General features: G+C 28.9%; 1 protein-coding gene across 1 annotated transcript in view; it reads left to right on the top strand.

Annotated features, from left to right (window-relative positions):
- The window catches only part of LOC148236565 (forkhead box protein O-like), a 209,569-nt gene extending 194,815 nt beyond the window's left edge, over window positions 1-14,754 (top strand). The window contains 1 exon segment of the mRNA XM_088183262.1: window positions 13,615-14,754. The gene's annotated coding sequence lies outside the window, so the exon portion shown is untranslated.
- Window positions 14,755-17,687: the final 2,933 nt, after the last annotated feature.

Below are 17,687 nucleotides of genomic sequence, written 5' to 3'. Positions count from 1 at the left end.
GGCGCATGAATAAAATATTTCATTTTTTAAACCAATCTCATATAAATTAACGGTGTAGTTAAAATAAAACTACACGCAATCGTAGTAATGTATGCAAGTTTCACGACCATGAAACATGAAATTACACGTGCGTATCTTTCACCCTTACGTATACTTTTTTCTTCTTCGTGTTATATATTTTCTCCCCGACCCCCACGTATTCATATAAATTTGACACATCTTGTTTCGAGGCACTTTACTTTATACAAGTTATGAATTGTGGAGGAAAGTTGATGATAAAAAATATACGCCTGTTATACATTTTTTTAACACTCTTATGAAATATACATTTTTAAACCTAATGATCAGGTGAAAAATATATGAGTTAACATCTTAGGAATACTTATAAATGCACGAATTTAAATGTCAATATTTAATTTTGCTTCTATTATTTAAAATAGTATATTGAAATGTATTATATACTAGTTAGTCTCATTGTGTAAATTATATTTATTTAAAAAAATAGCTTTCCCCATTACAAATGTTTCTATGTGTTTTTACAAATCAATCAATAGAGTATAAAAACCTAAGCCTGGCGATGTGACAAGGGCGCCGCCAGAGTGGGAGCCATTTTATGCCTATATAAAAGCATTCCAAGCCTTCTAAATTCTTAGAAATTTTTCGTTGATATATGTATATATTTTTTGCTTCAATTTATTGCGTGGACCAATATGTTTTTATGCAACATATTAGTTACACGTTTCATACTTAAAACTATCTGAAAGTTAACTCATTTTAAAAATACAAATAATAGCTTTTATTACAAAAAATGTATTTGACAGTGACGTAAATATATGATACATACATTAGAACTGAAAGTACTAAATAAATCCCATACATTTTAATATTTTAAATTCAAGCTAATATTATAAAACTTAAATCAAGCTATATGTCGCTCGTTGAATTTAAGTTTTAAAATATAAAATAAATATTATATTATTCATGTTATTAAATGCAATCACCAGTAATTGAAAAGTCGTGTATTTAATTCTTAAATATGATCATATTTCTTTTGAAACTGTACCAGCTTTTGCGTATTCATACTGTATAAAAATCTTTTTCTCCTTCGTCGGATAAGTTTTCTTTCTGAAACTATTCTCATAATATATTTTATATTCACACACATACAATATTTTATATTATACGCATTAAAATAATTCAGTTTCTCCGGTCGTTTGAGTCATTCCCGAGGCCCATTCCCGGCGCTCGTATACAACGCCCCGTTGAAAAGTTTAAACTTTCGCAATTCAGCTAACGAACTCCGTGTCCTTTAACTTTAACTCTGTGACTTTTTCGCGGTTCTTTTTTTTCTCCGCCATTTCCCCACCCAGCCGATTGTCCGGGAGCTTTGTCCGGATTTATTAGGTCTTCCATTTTAATTTCGCTACAACCGGGGGTCGGCGACTCATAATAAAATAAAGTTCTCGAAAGCGTTTAATCGCCTACACGTCGTTAAGTAGTTGAAACTTTTCCTTTTATACGACTTGGAGAAACTGTGTCTCGTCGAGAACGATTTCCACCGTAGTTGTACCACTTACTCTATTCCGGAATACGGCCGAAATTGGCCGCATCCCCCGGAAAACAATATTTTGAGTGAATTATACAAGTTTTATGACTGAATTTGGAATATAGGCAGTGTATAAGTATACTTCGAATATTTAGAGCTTTGTAAAATTGTATTGTATATCAATTGTCTTTCCGTACAACTATTTGTTCCGATTGATTTTAGCTTATCGGTTAGTATAATGGTTAAATTTTTAATTTAGAAATCTAACTGCTATGTAATTAAATTCTTAACTACCAAAATAAGTATGATCATAAGCAAATTCTTTGGATTAATTTTCTTTGCATATTTTGCAAAATATGTATTAAGCTAATATTTATAATGTCTTTATATAATTTTTAAATATTTTTTAAGATACTATTTTATTGATATTGATTAATTATGTAGTAAATTACTACTAGTAATACAAAATTAGCTACCAAATTAATTTTAAGACATTATTTTAAGTGTGTCGGATAGGAAGAAGTACGGTTACCGCCCATCAAGCGCGCGGTTGGAATCGGCACTTTGTATTTCGACTGCCTAATAAATGTTTATATAACACTTTTTCCCTCAGAAAAAACGCCGATTTTGACCGCACGCTTTTCTGCTTTCTTGACTTTAACGGTCATACTTGGTTAATATTTTACCGAGTTTTCTTTTTCTGCATAAAATAGTAGATAAAAACCGTGCTCTATTTATTGTTAATTTCCTCAATAATAACATTTTATAAAAACTGCTTTTTATAAAATGCTGAAATGCTTAAAAGACTATATTTAAAATAATCAATACAATTATTTTTATCTTTAGAATAATAAATGCTACAAATATGATTTTACACAAAAATAATAGTAACCCTACTAAACGAATTTTATTTATTAATAGTACAGAATTGTATACACTTTGTGTATCAAATATATAATACGATAGATATATTTTGAAATATAAAATATTTCTAAAAAATTAACAAAAATATATTTCTTTCAAATTTTTTTTATTTCTCGAATAGTTTCATAAAAATAAAAAAAAAACGAACTTGGGTTCATTTTTCAATGTTTTTTTAATGAAAATCCGATTTATCTACGACTGTTATCATGTTCCTAAAAACCATTACAAATTTCTGCCATAATATATCTAAAAAAAATATTGTTACCATCAACATAGATTTTTATTACACTGTTACGTGATACACCTTTTGTTTTAATCTTTAGCGAAAAAACACTTTTGAGAAAAAAATCCTTCTGGACAAAATTTAGTGAATTTGTGTGTGCAAGATATAAAAAAATATTTTCCTTTTAACATTAATATATTTTATGCCACATAATATTTTTGATCTTTTGACTTTTTTTATTTCTCGAATAGTTTATTAAAAATAAAAAAATATCTCTTAAAAACCATTACGAATTTCTGCCATAATACATCTAAAAAAATATTGCTGCCAAAATAGATTCTCATTACAACTGACAGTTACGTTTAAGTAGATATGTTTCATCGAACGTATTATATATTACCGGTGAAATTATATTTTTAGTGAAATCATATCAGAAAACATTTCACCGATAGATTTTAATTTCTACTAGTGAAAATATAATTTATATGACAGTTGCTAGTAAAATTATTTTCTGCTGTAAATTGTCATTTGACAGACGTGAAACGTATAAAAATCGACGTAAGTGGTGACTTTTGACAGTCTTGTAATTCTGGACCATCTGCGACTACCAGGGGCCTTTTTCTCTGTCTTTCTTGTGACCTTTTGTGTCACATATTTAATATTGCTGATTCAAGACAGCTCTGACGAATCGCAGATGAGGATGTTGGTGGGCCAATTGCATTACTTTTAAGAAACATGTACGAAACATGCTTACGAATTCCAGCTGGTCACTTTTGGCGATCGTTGATAAGAGGTAACAATGACAAAAGTTCTTTTTGCGCAGGGTAAAACGCATTGTCTATCGCGCATCCATTAACACAAAAGGATATTTTTTCAGTACTTATGGGTGGTAATAAGTGATTAACGTCTCGGGATGAATGTGCTTATAGGTGGCTTATGAAATATTAACTATTATTACCGCAATTGTTTTGCACTGAACTCTATTGTGTTCTAAGGACCTTACTTTCATGACGAGTCATTTTTTTTATTTGTTCGAAATAGTAGTTAGAATGACCTTTAAGTTAATTGTACGGGTGGTTGTAACCCCCACAGTGAAATTATATTCATACTATAATATAATACGTAAAGTAATAACAATATTTGTTAGTAAAAGATTATTAAAAAAATATTGTTAAATGCTTATATCTTGTTAATTTTAATTTTAATTAACGCTACAAAAATGATTAAAACATAAAAGCACATTTCAAGTACTTTTAATTGATGTACGTATACGTTATTTTAATGATAGAATCTAGTTAACAGCTTTTTAATTATATTTTTACTATTATTGTGAAACATATTAATATTATTTTTTATTCGAACGTAACGCTTGTGTTTATGTTTAATTACGTAGTTTTTCATAAATATTGTTTTGGCACAACACGGTATAAATTATTAGGTATTCTTAACAGTAACAACGTTTACTATTGATCTTCCAGGAATTTGCCGTGCCTTTTGTATTGTTGTTTAATTAATTGCTCAATTTTTCAAGCGCTTCGAATCCATCAAGCTCCCGCAGTACATTGGCCACAAAAATGAGCTTTTATACGTATCCTCGGGATCTTGCAACAAGTGGTCGTACGAGCATTTCAGTTGTTTACGGCTCAATGTGCCACACAAGATCAACAAGCTGCTCTCGAGCAAATACAAACATCCAATATTAATAATTGCTCAAACAAATTTGTAAAATATATTTTTATAAAAATAATAAATAAATAATTCAGTGTCAAAGAAAAAAAAAATCCAATGTGTGTCAACGATACGTGCGAATGTCGGCAGTATACTTTTATTTCGCCATTAAAGCTACCGCAATCGTTGGCTTTCTTTAGAAATTCTGTGCCTTTTTCTTTCGCAGAGAATGTGGATGTAAATTCGCGTTATCTGGTGAGGCCGTTTCGTTCTCTCCCTTCTATCAGAAATCATCATTACGCGTATGAGACGAAGTTTCTGCACATTTTCAGATGGTGAATGGTAGCCATGGTGACGCCAGCGAGACGACGTCTCACAGGGACGTCATTATTACCGCGCGTCTAGGATTTTTTATTCATGGCGAAAATATATATAAAAAACAGAACCGTATAACCTTATAGGTGTATGTACCTACTAAAAATATATATGTAGTACATATACGACAAGCATATTGACAGTTTCTTACACCTCAAAATCTCGAAAAAAATATATTTTAAAAATATTCCATGAAATTACAATTTCACTTTTATTCTTATTCTTATTCTATAATATCTTGTAAATTGTATGTGCAAAAGATATGGTAGACTCATGAATTCTTGAAAATAAATTGCACATTTAAACGTAGCCCGTGTAATTATAATTACTCTGTTACTTTTCTTATTCATTGTAATCATTTATATGAAGAGCGACGAGTAAGTTGGTAATTTCGTATACATACAATTCTTGATTTCTTGCCTAGTATTTAAAAATAGCCCATATATTTTTTGGTAAATATATATAAATATATCTCGTTTATAAGAAAGCGATGACAACATCTTTCATTTTGTACTTCAAGAGATGTATATATATCAGTGGTTGTATTTTTTTACTGACGTGTGAGTGAAATGATACCCGAATACATTTTCATCGCATAGCAAAGATATATAAACCTGATGGTTCTAGTAAAATGATATGCTGCTCTAAAATGTCCATACAACTTAATTTTACAGTTGTGAAACGTCTATTTGTAGTTTAAACCCAAACCTAACTCAAACGAATTAATCAAACCTAACTTAAGCAAGTTCTGAATCTAACTATAGTTTTTTTACTTTTAATTTCTTTGGTATGGGGGCTTAAACAGCAAATTGACGTTTCTCCACTTTTAAATTGTCTTTTATAGACATTTTATAGCGGCATTTATATTTTATTTTAATTAGGTAAACTATATTTTCGCTAGTAAAAATATGTATCTACCGCTGAAAATGTATTTTCATGTGATTTAGTAAATTTACATACTGTTGAAATATAATTTAATTTTAAAATACTACATTTTAAATCTTATGTACAGCTAATAGCAATCTTTATTAAATGTTTATATATTGTTATTTATATGTAAGTTTTACCGCTACAAAAAAATATTAAAACAAGATGAACGCACATTTCAAGTACTTTAATTGCTAATATATGTTAATTTTATGAAAGAATCTAGTTAACATTTATAGAACCAACTATAGTTTCTGAACTTTCACTAGATTAGGTTTGATTTGCTTTTATTAATAAATAAAATATTAAGTACTGTTGTATTTTGTCGAACGATTTAACGTCACACTTTCGTGAATCTCTGAAATACGTTATACTGAGCAGTGAAATTGCAACTGTTTAATATGTTTGAACTGAATTAGTTAAAATATATAACTACACGGGTAATACACTTTCAGTGTAACATACATATTATATATGATACAATCTATACTATTGTCATTGATTTTTCTAGTTATTTGTGTGAATTTATTTATTTCTTTCCAATGAGTGTCCTTAGGGAATTAGTGACATTTATTTTATTAATTACTAACTATTATTGCAGCTTACAATCAATTTTTGCGCCAATTTCGGGGATGCACTGCATCCAAGCTCTATCTTCGGATCATCTTCCTGTGTTTTTTGCTCTGGAAGGCGATGTTGAGGTCATCCCTGAAATATTTTTTGACTACGGAAGAGCTGACTGGAAAGGTTTTAGAAGTTTCATTGAATGTCGTCTACACGGCGCTCCACAGATATACACTTTACAAAACACCAGGCAAATTGACGATGATATTAATTTTTTTTACAAATTTAATCGAGCAGGGTAAACTATCATTTATACCGACGCGTAAAAATATACCAAATAAAGTAAAATTAACTCCAGAAATTATCGAATATATAAAAATCAAAAACAGAATTAAAAAGCAATGGCAAAAAAATAGATCACCCCAGCTTAAAACTTTATTAAATAAATTAACCAGTGATATCCGCGTAAAAATCCAAATAATTAAAAATGATTCATGGTCGCGTAAACTGAAAAAACTAAATCCAGCAGATAACTCATTATGGAAAATCGCTAAATCAATTAAAAATAAATATTCAGACATTCCGCCGTTAAAAAATGGAGACGACATAGTAACCTCGAACATACAAAAAACTGAGGTATTAGCTAATGCATTCTCTACATCCTATGTGCTAACGCAAAATTATACGCATCTAAAAACCCAGAGTAAAGTTGATCGTTCAATTCAAAGACTTGATAAAACTAGAATAGATAAGAAAACTATTAACGAAATTACCCCGTTCGAAATTTATAACATTGCAAAATCACTTAAAAATAATAAAGCTCCGGGAATTGACCGATTAGATAACATCTTAATAAAAAACTTTCCATTTAAATGCTTTCATTTCCTAACTAACATATTTAACTTTTGCTTATCTATTGGGTATTTTCCAGGTATTTGGAAAGTTGCAAAAATAATTCCGATAAAAAAACCCGGTAAAGCTGATAGCATCCCGTTAAATTACCGACCGATTAGCTTACTACCGTCCCTAAGTAAATTATTTGAAAAGATTATCTTATCACGTTTAAAAGAGTGTCTAAATAGTAAAATCATTGACGAACAATTTGGCTTCCGCGAAGGACACTCAACAACGCATCAACTTAATAGACTCACGGAGCACATTTCTGCGAATTTTAACAGGAAAAAAAGCACAGGATTTTTAATGTTAGACGTAGAGAAGGCATTTGATACTGTGTGGCATGAAGGGCTAGTATACAAACTAGATAAGTACAAAACCCCACACTATCTGATACAAATTATCCGATCATACCTCCAAGATCGAAGCTATGTCGTCTCCTTAAATAACGATAATTCGACACCGCGTAAAATACCAGCCGGGGTTCCTCAGGGGAGCATACTTGGGCCGTATCTTTATATAATATATACAAACGATATTCCAATTTTAAAAAACACCAGTCTCTCTATTTACGCGGACGATACGGCCGTTTTAACTAGTTCATATGGTCTTAAACCAATAGCAACAAAACTACAAAAATCTTTGCATAACTTAAATAAACATTTAAAAAAGTGGAAAATAAAAATAAACGATGATAAAACTGAGGCAATTATTTTTACGATGCGCCGGCAACCGTTGCCTCCGCCTTTAAAAACCGAGCAGGGCAAAAACATTGAATGGAAAACGAGTGTTAGGTATCTGGGTCTTCACTTAGATTCTAAATTAAAATATACAAAGCATATAAAAGAAGTACGGTCTAAAGGGCTTGCCGCCATTCAGCTCTGAGACCCATTTTTAACAGAAAAAGCGCGTTGACGATTAAAAACAAAATTTTATTATATAAACAATTAATACGACCGATATTAACATACGCTTGCCCAGTGTGGAGTAATACGTGTAAAAATAATTTTAATAAGTTACAAGTAATTCAAAATAAAGCTGTAAAAATAATTTATAACACCCCATATTATACTAATTTAAAGAAACTCCACACTCGATATTCTATACCTACAATTAAAAATCACATTATTACTAATACGATAAATTATTACAAAAATATCTCGCGTGAACATAATAATAAATTAATTGCAAAAATTGGTAACTATGACAAAGTCACACTAAATTTCAAGTATAAACATAAAATGCCTAAGCACATAATGCTTTGATAGCAAATCTGTAACCACGACTTCAATAGCCCCAGTTCGTAAGTGTTATTTTTAATTATGTATCTTACATTTTATTTATTTTATTTTCTTTTTCTTATTGTATAAAGGTTTTAGTATTTTCTCCTTAAATTTTACTTATTAAATATTGCATATTGTTGCCTCTATTTTTATTTATACTATTGTAATTTTGCTTGTAAACATGATAATGGCTAAAAGCCAGAAACATGTAATTTATAACTTGTATAAAACTAAATTATTTTTGAAATAAACATTAAAAAAAAAAAAAAAAAAAAAAAAAAATCAATTTGTCCCTATGCTTTTTCACGATATTTATCCGTGAAAAAGTCTAAAAATATCTAATCTGTGATGATCAATTTTTATAATTATATTATAATTTCAGACACGACAGATTTTTTAATACATATAAGATATTCTCTATGAGCTTAAGTAGTACATTATCAAAGAATTTAAAATACCCAATTTATACCTATGACCATAGGTTTTTTAGGTCAATAGTCAGCGACTTTTATAGCTTATACAGTGATAATTAAAATATCGTTATTCGAAAATTAAGTCTTTTAATTATCTATTATTATTGATTTTTTTTATTACAAGTAATACATAAATAATATATGATTAAGTTGAATAAATAATATATAATATACAATGAAAAATAATTAAACTGTGTAATAAATAATTAAAAGATCTGATTTTACTTTTATTAGTAATTCTTAGTTATTTGCTTCTATGGACTACCTTACAACAGTAATATTCTATATGCAAGTAATAGATAATGGGAATTAATTTTTTGAAACGGTAAATGAAAATTGTTCATTGTCGGTAAAACGCATGAGATAACATTCATGCTAATGTATTGTAAATCGTCATATTGATAATAAGGAAAAATTGTTTTAAATGTGTACATATTCGCTAGAATATCAACTATATTATCAAGGGACTTGCTTGATACGTTGATCCAAAGTTCGATTAGGTGCACGATCAACATGCACGTGTGAATATTATCAAAATGAAATGCACATTCAAAACTATCCCCTTAATGATACCGTGCGGAATATCAACGATAAGCAAAAAAAGCGACACTCGTTCGATAAAAATCTATTCAGTTTAAAACAGCAAAAAAACGCAATAGTAACATTAAAAAGTTCGATCTAACGATAGTAAAGGCGCCGGAGGTTTTAAGTAAGGCAATGCTCCCCAAACTTTTGATTTTCTTTACGGGGGCTTAAGAGTTTGAGATTCAGGATTATATTGTTCTTAGGATCATAATATGCCATTAATATAATATATTTTTTTAGAGGGAAAAGAAAGGCTAAGAAAAAATTACTTTGTTGAAAAGGAATGTAGAACTGTATAAAAAATGCAATTATAAAATGAGCAGCTAAAATATATTTAATTATTTTGAAATATATTTAGAAGATTTGGTAGATCATTTAGTTTGAGTTAAGATTGACTAAAAAGTTAATATATGAGCTTGTCATTATGTACAAGGCTGTTATAAATGTTTTTGCATTGCATTTTTAAAGAAAAAATAAGCGAAAACAAAGTTTATCAAGTCATATAAAAAAATTGTCAAAAGAAATGACTTTCAACGCCTCTTGTTGGAGTCCAAACATATAAAAGTCACTGAACATTGGTTCACAATGAGTTGTGTGTACTTATTAAGTCTACAATTATTAAATTGATTGTAGATTTCATTTTTAGAATACATATAAATAAATAACTAATATTGTGCAATGTACCCAAAGGTGTCTCACACCACAACTATCGCCTTATATCTGGCGGAGATTTGGGAACTGAACTTGGTTATTAACAGGCGCGTACGGTGAGGTACATTCCATTTCGCTCGCTCGCGTGTTAGTTACGAGAGTGAGTGAGAAGAAATCAGCGTGCGGAACGCATGTAACGCACGATCTTATCTCTCACTCACTCTTGTCACTTAACACGCGAGCGAGCGAAAGGGAACCGTTTGATTTTCACGTGTCATACCTTTACTCGTCGGCACACCATTTTATAATTCTATTACACTATATACAATAATTCCATTATTTTTTCCGTCTATGAGACACACGTCTGACGCCACAATTCCATTAACGCCATCGACTAATCGAATTATCTATTTATTGCAGCATATTTATTTTACATTTACTTAATTACTAAATCTCTGGATATTGTTTATCTACCTGTTCGTAAAAAATATCCAATACAAAAAGGAATGTCTCGTAAAAAATCGGATATTATGTTTTTAAAATAATTGTGAATATACCAATATAAGATAAACATTACATGCTCTTAATATATGCATATGTAGGTGTATTTTGTGAGAAACGATCTTTGGCAGCGGACCACATTTTGGGAAACGTTGTCAATATGGAGCTTAATTTGAAATCAATGCTTCAAGAAAGAGCCGATAATTGCTCGGTTCAAAGTTTTTTCTTCTTATTATTATTAATTCTATGAAATTTTACGATTCGTCTCCTCCCGTTTCCTGGTGTTCACGTGGTCGGCAGATAACGGGGTGGGTGGGTAAAGTATCGAGAGATAGATGGCCCCAGTGGCTGACCGACGCGGCGCCGCCGAACCTGGGGGGTCGGTGAAAATTCCTCTCGTCGGGGTTGGGGATGGTCGTAGCAGTCGGCTGACTTGGGAAAATTCGCGGGGAGTTCCCCGTGGATCCGAGGGGTGTTCTCTATGGGGTGGTCTGTGGGGGAGCCCCGGCGCCGCGGTGAAGATTCGTCGACTGAAACGTTTCCCATTGAAATGTGCTCCTCTTGTATGGCGATATCTTCGGGCGAGTCGTAGCACACGGTGTTTATAAAGTGGGTGTCGCACTTTAAATGCTGAGCTATAAAAAAATGTAAATTTTAATAATTTAGTAATGGATTTCGGCTACAAATATTACTTATCATAGATATTGAAATTTCACTCAGGGCATTACGACTATTTTACCAGCTTTATAAATGTCATACGCTTTTCAGAATTCAGAATACCTGTCTAAAAATATTTCTGAGGTAATACCTTTTTTAATTGTATCCATTACACCTTGATCCATTTCTTAGTATATTATTACTATTTTTACTGCACATATGTATAATATATACAATAGTATATATTTAATTATTTAAAATTTTAAGCAGATTATGATTCATTAAAGTAGAAAAACTAAAATTTCCTGTATAAAAATCGTCAGTCAATCTTTCAAAAAATTTTGTATATAATATTACAGCCATTAGATTTTTGCTAGCATATATGCATTTTTTATGTTTATAACTGATTTTATACATGTTATTAATTTTTTTATAGTGTAATCTGTTGTTAGAAAGATATATTTAATAAGTTAAAGCGTTGCTTAAAATTAAAGTCACGTAAGCTTAACTGCAAATTTTGTATTAAAACTATTAGGATTACCTAACATAATTTTTTTCCTGAATGAAACTGGTCTTGTTTATGACCAAAAATAATTTACGTTTTTAAATACTATGTTTACACATTGGCGTCTATAATGGTAAATGAGTGTCACTAATGTTAACTAAATCAATTCGAAGGGCTTAGACTTCAGCCGTTTTTTTAAGTTGTTGACATTGAGGAGTTTGATGCCTCGATGTTGACGTGCTGTTGGAGCCTCGCTTCATGTTTAGCAGCAAAATGTCATATGAATAACACTAGCGACGTAAAATAATAAATAATAATAAAATTAACTCACTTAAAAAATATATGTATATACAACTACAATTACATAAGATTGCATGGTTAATATTAATATGAGATTTTTTACCGTTTTTGTCAAAGGCTTAAAAAAATATTTTAAATAGTGAATATTACAATTTCAGTTAATAAAGCTTATAAGAAAAATATGAAAAAATTGTTGCTGCGCGTTTGAACAATTTATGGTATTTCTTTTTGATCAAAATAGCAAATATTATTGAAAATATCAATTGATTTCTCGCTTTGCGATTTTAAACTAAAATTTTTTTTTTTTACATAAAAGCTATTTTGCAATAATTTTTTAAACATTTGCCTGGAGTTTTAAATACTTAATAGCAAATGTTACAAGGTGAAACTATTTAGAATTATATACATATTTTTGTAATGCATATATTTTGAGAGACATGAGACATGAGAGATAAATAAAAATAAGCTAATGTTAAGCTTTTTCAAAGTATTGATAAAATAAGCTACGCTGTTTCAATTGTTACAGTTACAATTGCAATGCAAGCGATTAAAAAAATATTAATACTAATAAAAGCTATCTCTTCATATTTCTTCTGTATTTCTGTCTGTACTGTCAATTCTTAACCGTGAGTTAGATACTGCCATATAGATTATTTACACTTTTATTTAATAGAGTAAAAATTATACTTGAAATGTCAATGAACAGCATTTTCATAATATTTATTTATTTAACATGTCGCTTTTATGTTTTTGCAATTAAATTTTTATTCAGTAATTATTTTATAAAATGTTGTACGTAAATAGTACTTTTATTATATGTGCCTTGTTTAATTGCAATATAAAAATATTTGGAATACCGTGTAGGGGAGAAAGCTGAGAAATTTTGTTCTCTGGACCTAATGTCTCTATTCTGTTCCGAAAAGCGGAAGGGGAGATTCTCAATTCAAATGTAAGACAACTGCGAGCTAACCGGTGTTACATAAGGTCGAAGAAAGTAGTAGTAAAAAAAATCAGCCAATTTCGGCCCTGTATCGACTGGTTATTTTTGGGTCAATATTTTTTCGATGAGGACCAGAAAAAAATCGCTAATTACATTTCGGCGATAATAATTAATTCGTGTTTTGGCTGTGGCGTTCGCAGCCGAAATCTTTTATACTCTTTAAGCGGAAAAATAGTAAGAGAGCCCTCAAGCGACTTAACCGAAGTAAATTTTAAATTATCCCGGGGAAAATTAAATTAAAAAGAGAATTTTTAAGTTGCTGAGAGAAAAAAATGGGGGTATTTTGACTCCGTTTGCAGATTTTTATCCACTCTAATTGTTTTCTAAGCGGTTAAATTTACCGCTCTGTTAGACCCTTTATGTGGAGTAATTATTTAAATGCGGTCCTGTCAACCTGCTAAAGGAAAAGATTTTTCTTTCGGGAAAATAACTGAAAAATCGCTTTAGTAACACATCTAATTTTAAAATACGTTTTTATTTAATAAAACATAATATCATATTCAATTAAATACTAATTAATGTTGTTTTATTGTTTCAGGTGGTGCAATTATTCGCGAGAATATACTATTATATAATGTAATAGAAGAAATAATTATATTTAGTCAATTAGTAAAATATAAATTATGTTCCATTACAAAAATTATTTCGATTACTACCGATAAGTTTAAAAAGGACGTACAATGTATTTTATTATAATTTTTGCTTTTTTTGTATATTCATTCATGTATTGTAGTGTTGTGGATAATGCGTATATAAGGTTAAAGTTCATGTTAAGATCTCAATAGCCTTATATGTTTATCTTAAAAAGATTAACTCGTAAGTAGTCATATTAGATTTTGATATGTTGAATTATGAACATTTTTTTTATTTTATAAACATTACAACATTTATAATAGATCGGAATATTGCCTCCTCAAGAGTCCATACCATATACATGTGTGCCATAGATAAATATATAGTTAAGTGATGGTTTGATTTATTGTTTAGTTGTTGTTATAGTCGTTTTAAGTATATATCGATTAATTAAATCGTCTCAAGTTTTTCCTATTTTGACTTGTGTTTTTTTTTTTTAATAAATTGAAATTTCGTTGCGTTTCTCTGCTAAATTTTATTATATTATGATAACGAATTGTGATCTTTTCAAGCGTTTGTACCGTCAAAAGTGTTAAATTAATTATACTTACATAATATGAAAAATTAGGTTATTAAATAGATACAAAATGTTAGTTGCTTGAGACGCAGGTGCTTTTTCGTATAAAAAGTATGTCTTATTTGACAAAGTATAGATGTATGCTAAATAAATTAAATAGACGTTATAAGTTAGTTAGTTAAATTTTTTATTGTTTACGACAGTTAATCCACGAATCCCAAAAGACTTGCATTAATTATTGAATATGTAAGGTGGCAAAAGATTCTACAACTTTACACCTTATGCATATATTGGTGCAATTAGGTAGTATGCCTTAAATGAAAATATTATTTTAGCCAATACGAAACAGTCTAGTGAATTTTATTGATAATATAAATACATACAGTTAATTGAAGAATACCTCATTCACGCGATAAACAATAATATAAACGATATGGTAAACAATAATAATAGTAATATATTTTTTTCAAGCATCAGCGTATGTGTCGTAAATAAACGCCTAATAAATTTATATATAAAAAAATAAAATAAGATCGACCATCGAATATTGGCGAAAGAAAAAAAAATAAGAATTTTATAGCGATGCCAGATAATATATTGTAAAAAAATACAAATGTGTTCCATATTTTGATAACAAAATAGGTATGGCCAATGGCTTGGTTAGTTAGTGTGCTTGGTGAAAAGTTAACTAAACGAATTTAGAATATAAATATTTGACCCTTAAATGCGCTATTTGTTCGGTGTTGAAATATGATTGTAATCCTGATCTTCAAAAAAATCTAATAAAATATAAGAAAAATTCGTGGTGATTTTCGTTTTAAATCGTCTTAGGGCCCAGGTTATGAGCACCTGTTGATTTATTTTTTTAATTCGAATATGAAGTTACATCTGGGACCTGAATATAATTCATTGTTTATATTGAAGAGAAAAATAATTTTATTTATATGTACATAAATGTAAACATATAAATATATTGTCTTAATAATATTTTTTAAGTTCACTTTATAAATAATATATTTAAAAAAAAAAACGTTTATTTTAAATTGAAAAGACGTCTTTGTTAGGGAACTATTTTTCTTTCGTTAACAATCTTGTGTAAAATAATCCCATCTATTTAACCTTCCATTTAATTTTTTTTATATAAATCGACTGTCATTAATTATATTGCGTGTTTAAAAATATTGATTATTCAAAAAACTAATTATATTTATTTGACTATTTACAATTTGACAATTCTGATACGCGAGGGTTAATTAGATTCTTATTTTTTATTGTTTTCTTATATAGTAAACGTAAGTGAAGAGGAAAGTATATTTAAATTACTTTCATGTGCACGATGCTGTGCCATTAAATAGAGCGACAACTATTATATTATACCTATTTAGCTGATTGTTTAAATTATATTTATTTTATATGTCTAAAACAACTTTTTTTTTAAGTTGATTTCTTTAATTTATGTATGTAAATTTTCTCTTTTTCGTGATGATATTTTCGCTCATTTGGCAAAGTTAAACTATGGCCTGAAATTTGTGTAGATCATCAGGAATGTATTCCTGATATTTATGGTATATGTAATATTTTTGTAATTCGCATACTGTATGATCGTGTATATTATTATAATATATGTATATTAAACAAAATGTTATGTATTTCATATATTAATGTAATATTTGTAATTACTGATAGTTGATGATTTAAACTTTGTAACAGGAGTTTGGTTATTTACGAAAAAAAACAGCAAATGGAAACAAAGTGTCACTGTTATAATGATAATATCTATGTGTAAAGAAGGAATTAAATAAAAAAAATATTAATATAAAATCGACTGTTTTATTTTTATATTATTTATTTTAATAATAACAAACATACCAATTATATATACTATACATGTTACTGTTTTATAATAATTTTTATTTTTACAATTTGTTATAAGCTACAATTTAACAAAAATATGGATATAAAATAAAATTATAGTGGTTACAATTTAGAAAAAAAAAATTAAAAAAACTTTTTTAATTTTAGCTAAAGAAAAATATAAATAAAGATTAAAAAAACAATAAATTGATAAAGATCTGGAACCATTGATATATTGCCTCTAAAGCAATGTGTGTTTTGCCATTTAAATTTGATTGTTTGTTTTTATCGTAGTCGCATATTTACAAGATTAGTGGGTTAGTGAGGTTTCCCGGAATACGTTTATTTATAAATACTAATTAATCTGGTATGAAAATGACGGTGTTATTTATTTGTTGATATTATAGCTTTATTTTGAGTGACTTGTAATTTAGAAGGATTAGTATTACACCGGATAGGCATATGATAAAATTAGTCTGATTAATTGTTTATAGATTATGATTGTATTTTTTTATTAAATATCAGTCTAAGGGTCGCACTGCCACCAAACCCTTTAAAGCGAGGCTTATGTCATACTGTGTCGAAAGCTGTTTCTATATCTAACTTTAAGAAGCCCCATACTCTTTTTCATATTAAAGTTAGCTCCGTCAAACTATTAAATTGATGTGTTGTAAAATGATTATCGTGGTAACTGTTAATTAATAATTTTATTTCCCAAAGATTCCACATTTTTTTCAAATATTTTATAAAGTGACAGTAATATAGTGATAAGGCAAAAATTAATCGTAATATTAGGATTTTTAATTGCTGAATTTAACGGTTTTCTAAATAATATATTTTATTAATTGAACTTTTAATTTTGTTGCAGTGTAACGTTCTATATTGAATGTTATTTTTTTTCTCTGGAGGGGTTACAAAAATGCAATGTAATGCATGTTATGATGAGTCGTTGCATTTCCTTTGGGGTTATTGAAATCTGTCTTTTATATGCAAAAAGGGATGAAGGGAGAAACATTGCTTTCCCCGTGAAGTAATTGTAAAAATATACTAGCAAAGAATTGAGCTTCTAAAGTTATCCATTAAATTTAAATATTAAAAAATAATACATTCTCTTCAGTTGAGTCTTATCAAATAACTTTTATAAGGATTAACTATAGCATTTCTTTTCTCACTTATTTAAAATTTTAATTTAAAAGTTGTCAATGTCCTTTCCAAAAAGTACAGCGCGCTATAAAAACGTGCCCAGTATTATTTGAACGATGTGAAAAAATAGGACCTTAATGCAATTTTTCAGAAATCTCCAACTTCAAAGGAGAGTTGGGATAAAGTTAAATTAAATGTGTGAAGTTTACAAAAACTCCAGACCGGTGGGCAACTTCGCAAGGAATTATTGTTTGGTGAGACATTTGAAAAAAAACTATATTGCACCTTATTTAACCTTGATTACTATTGTTGTTTTGCGTTTAATTAGTTGAAAATAAATTTATAAAGAACACTACTGTGATTTTCATATTAATTAAATAATGAATTGGCTTCTCGATTTATATATCTTAATAAATCACGACATCTGTTGTGGCTTTTATTAACTTTTTACTAAAATTATCTAA

This window comes from Plectrocnemia conspersa, unplaced genomic scaffold, assembly GCF_051122295.1.
Source record: "Plectrocnemia conspersa isolate PC_06_02 unplaced genomic scaffold, ASM5112229v1 ptg000003l, whole genome shotgun sequence".
Lineage (NCBI taxonomy): Eukaryota > Metazoa > Arthropoda > Insecta > Trichoptera > Polycentropodidae > Plectrocnemia > Plectrocnemia conspersa.
This window is presented reverse-complemented; position numbering and strand designations above follow the sequence as displayed.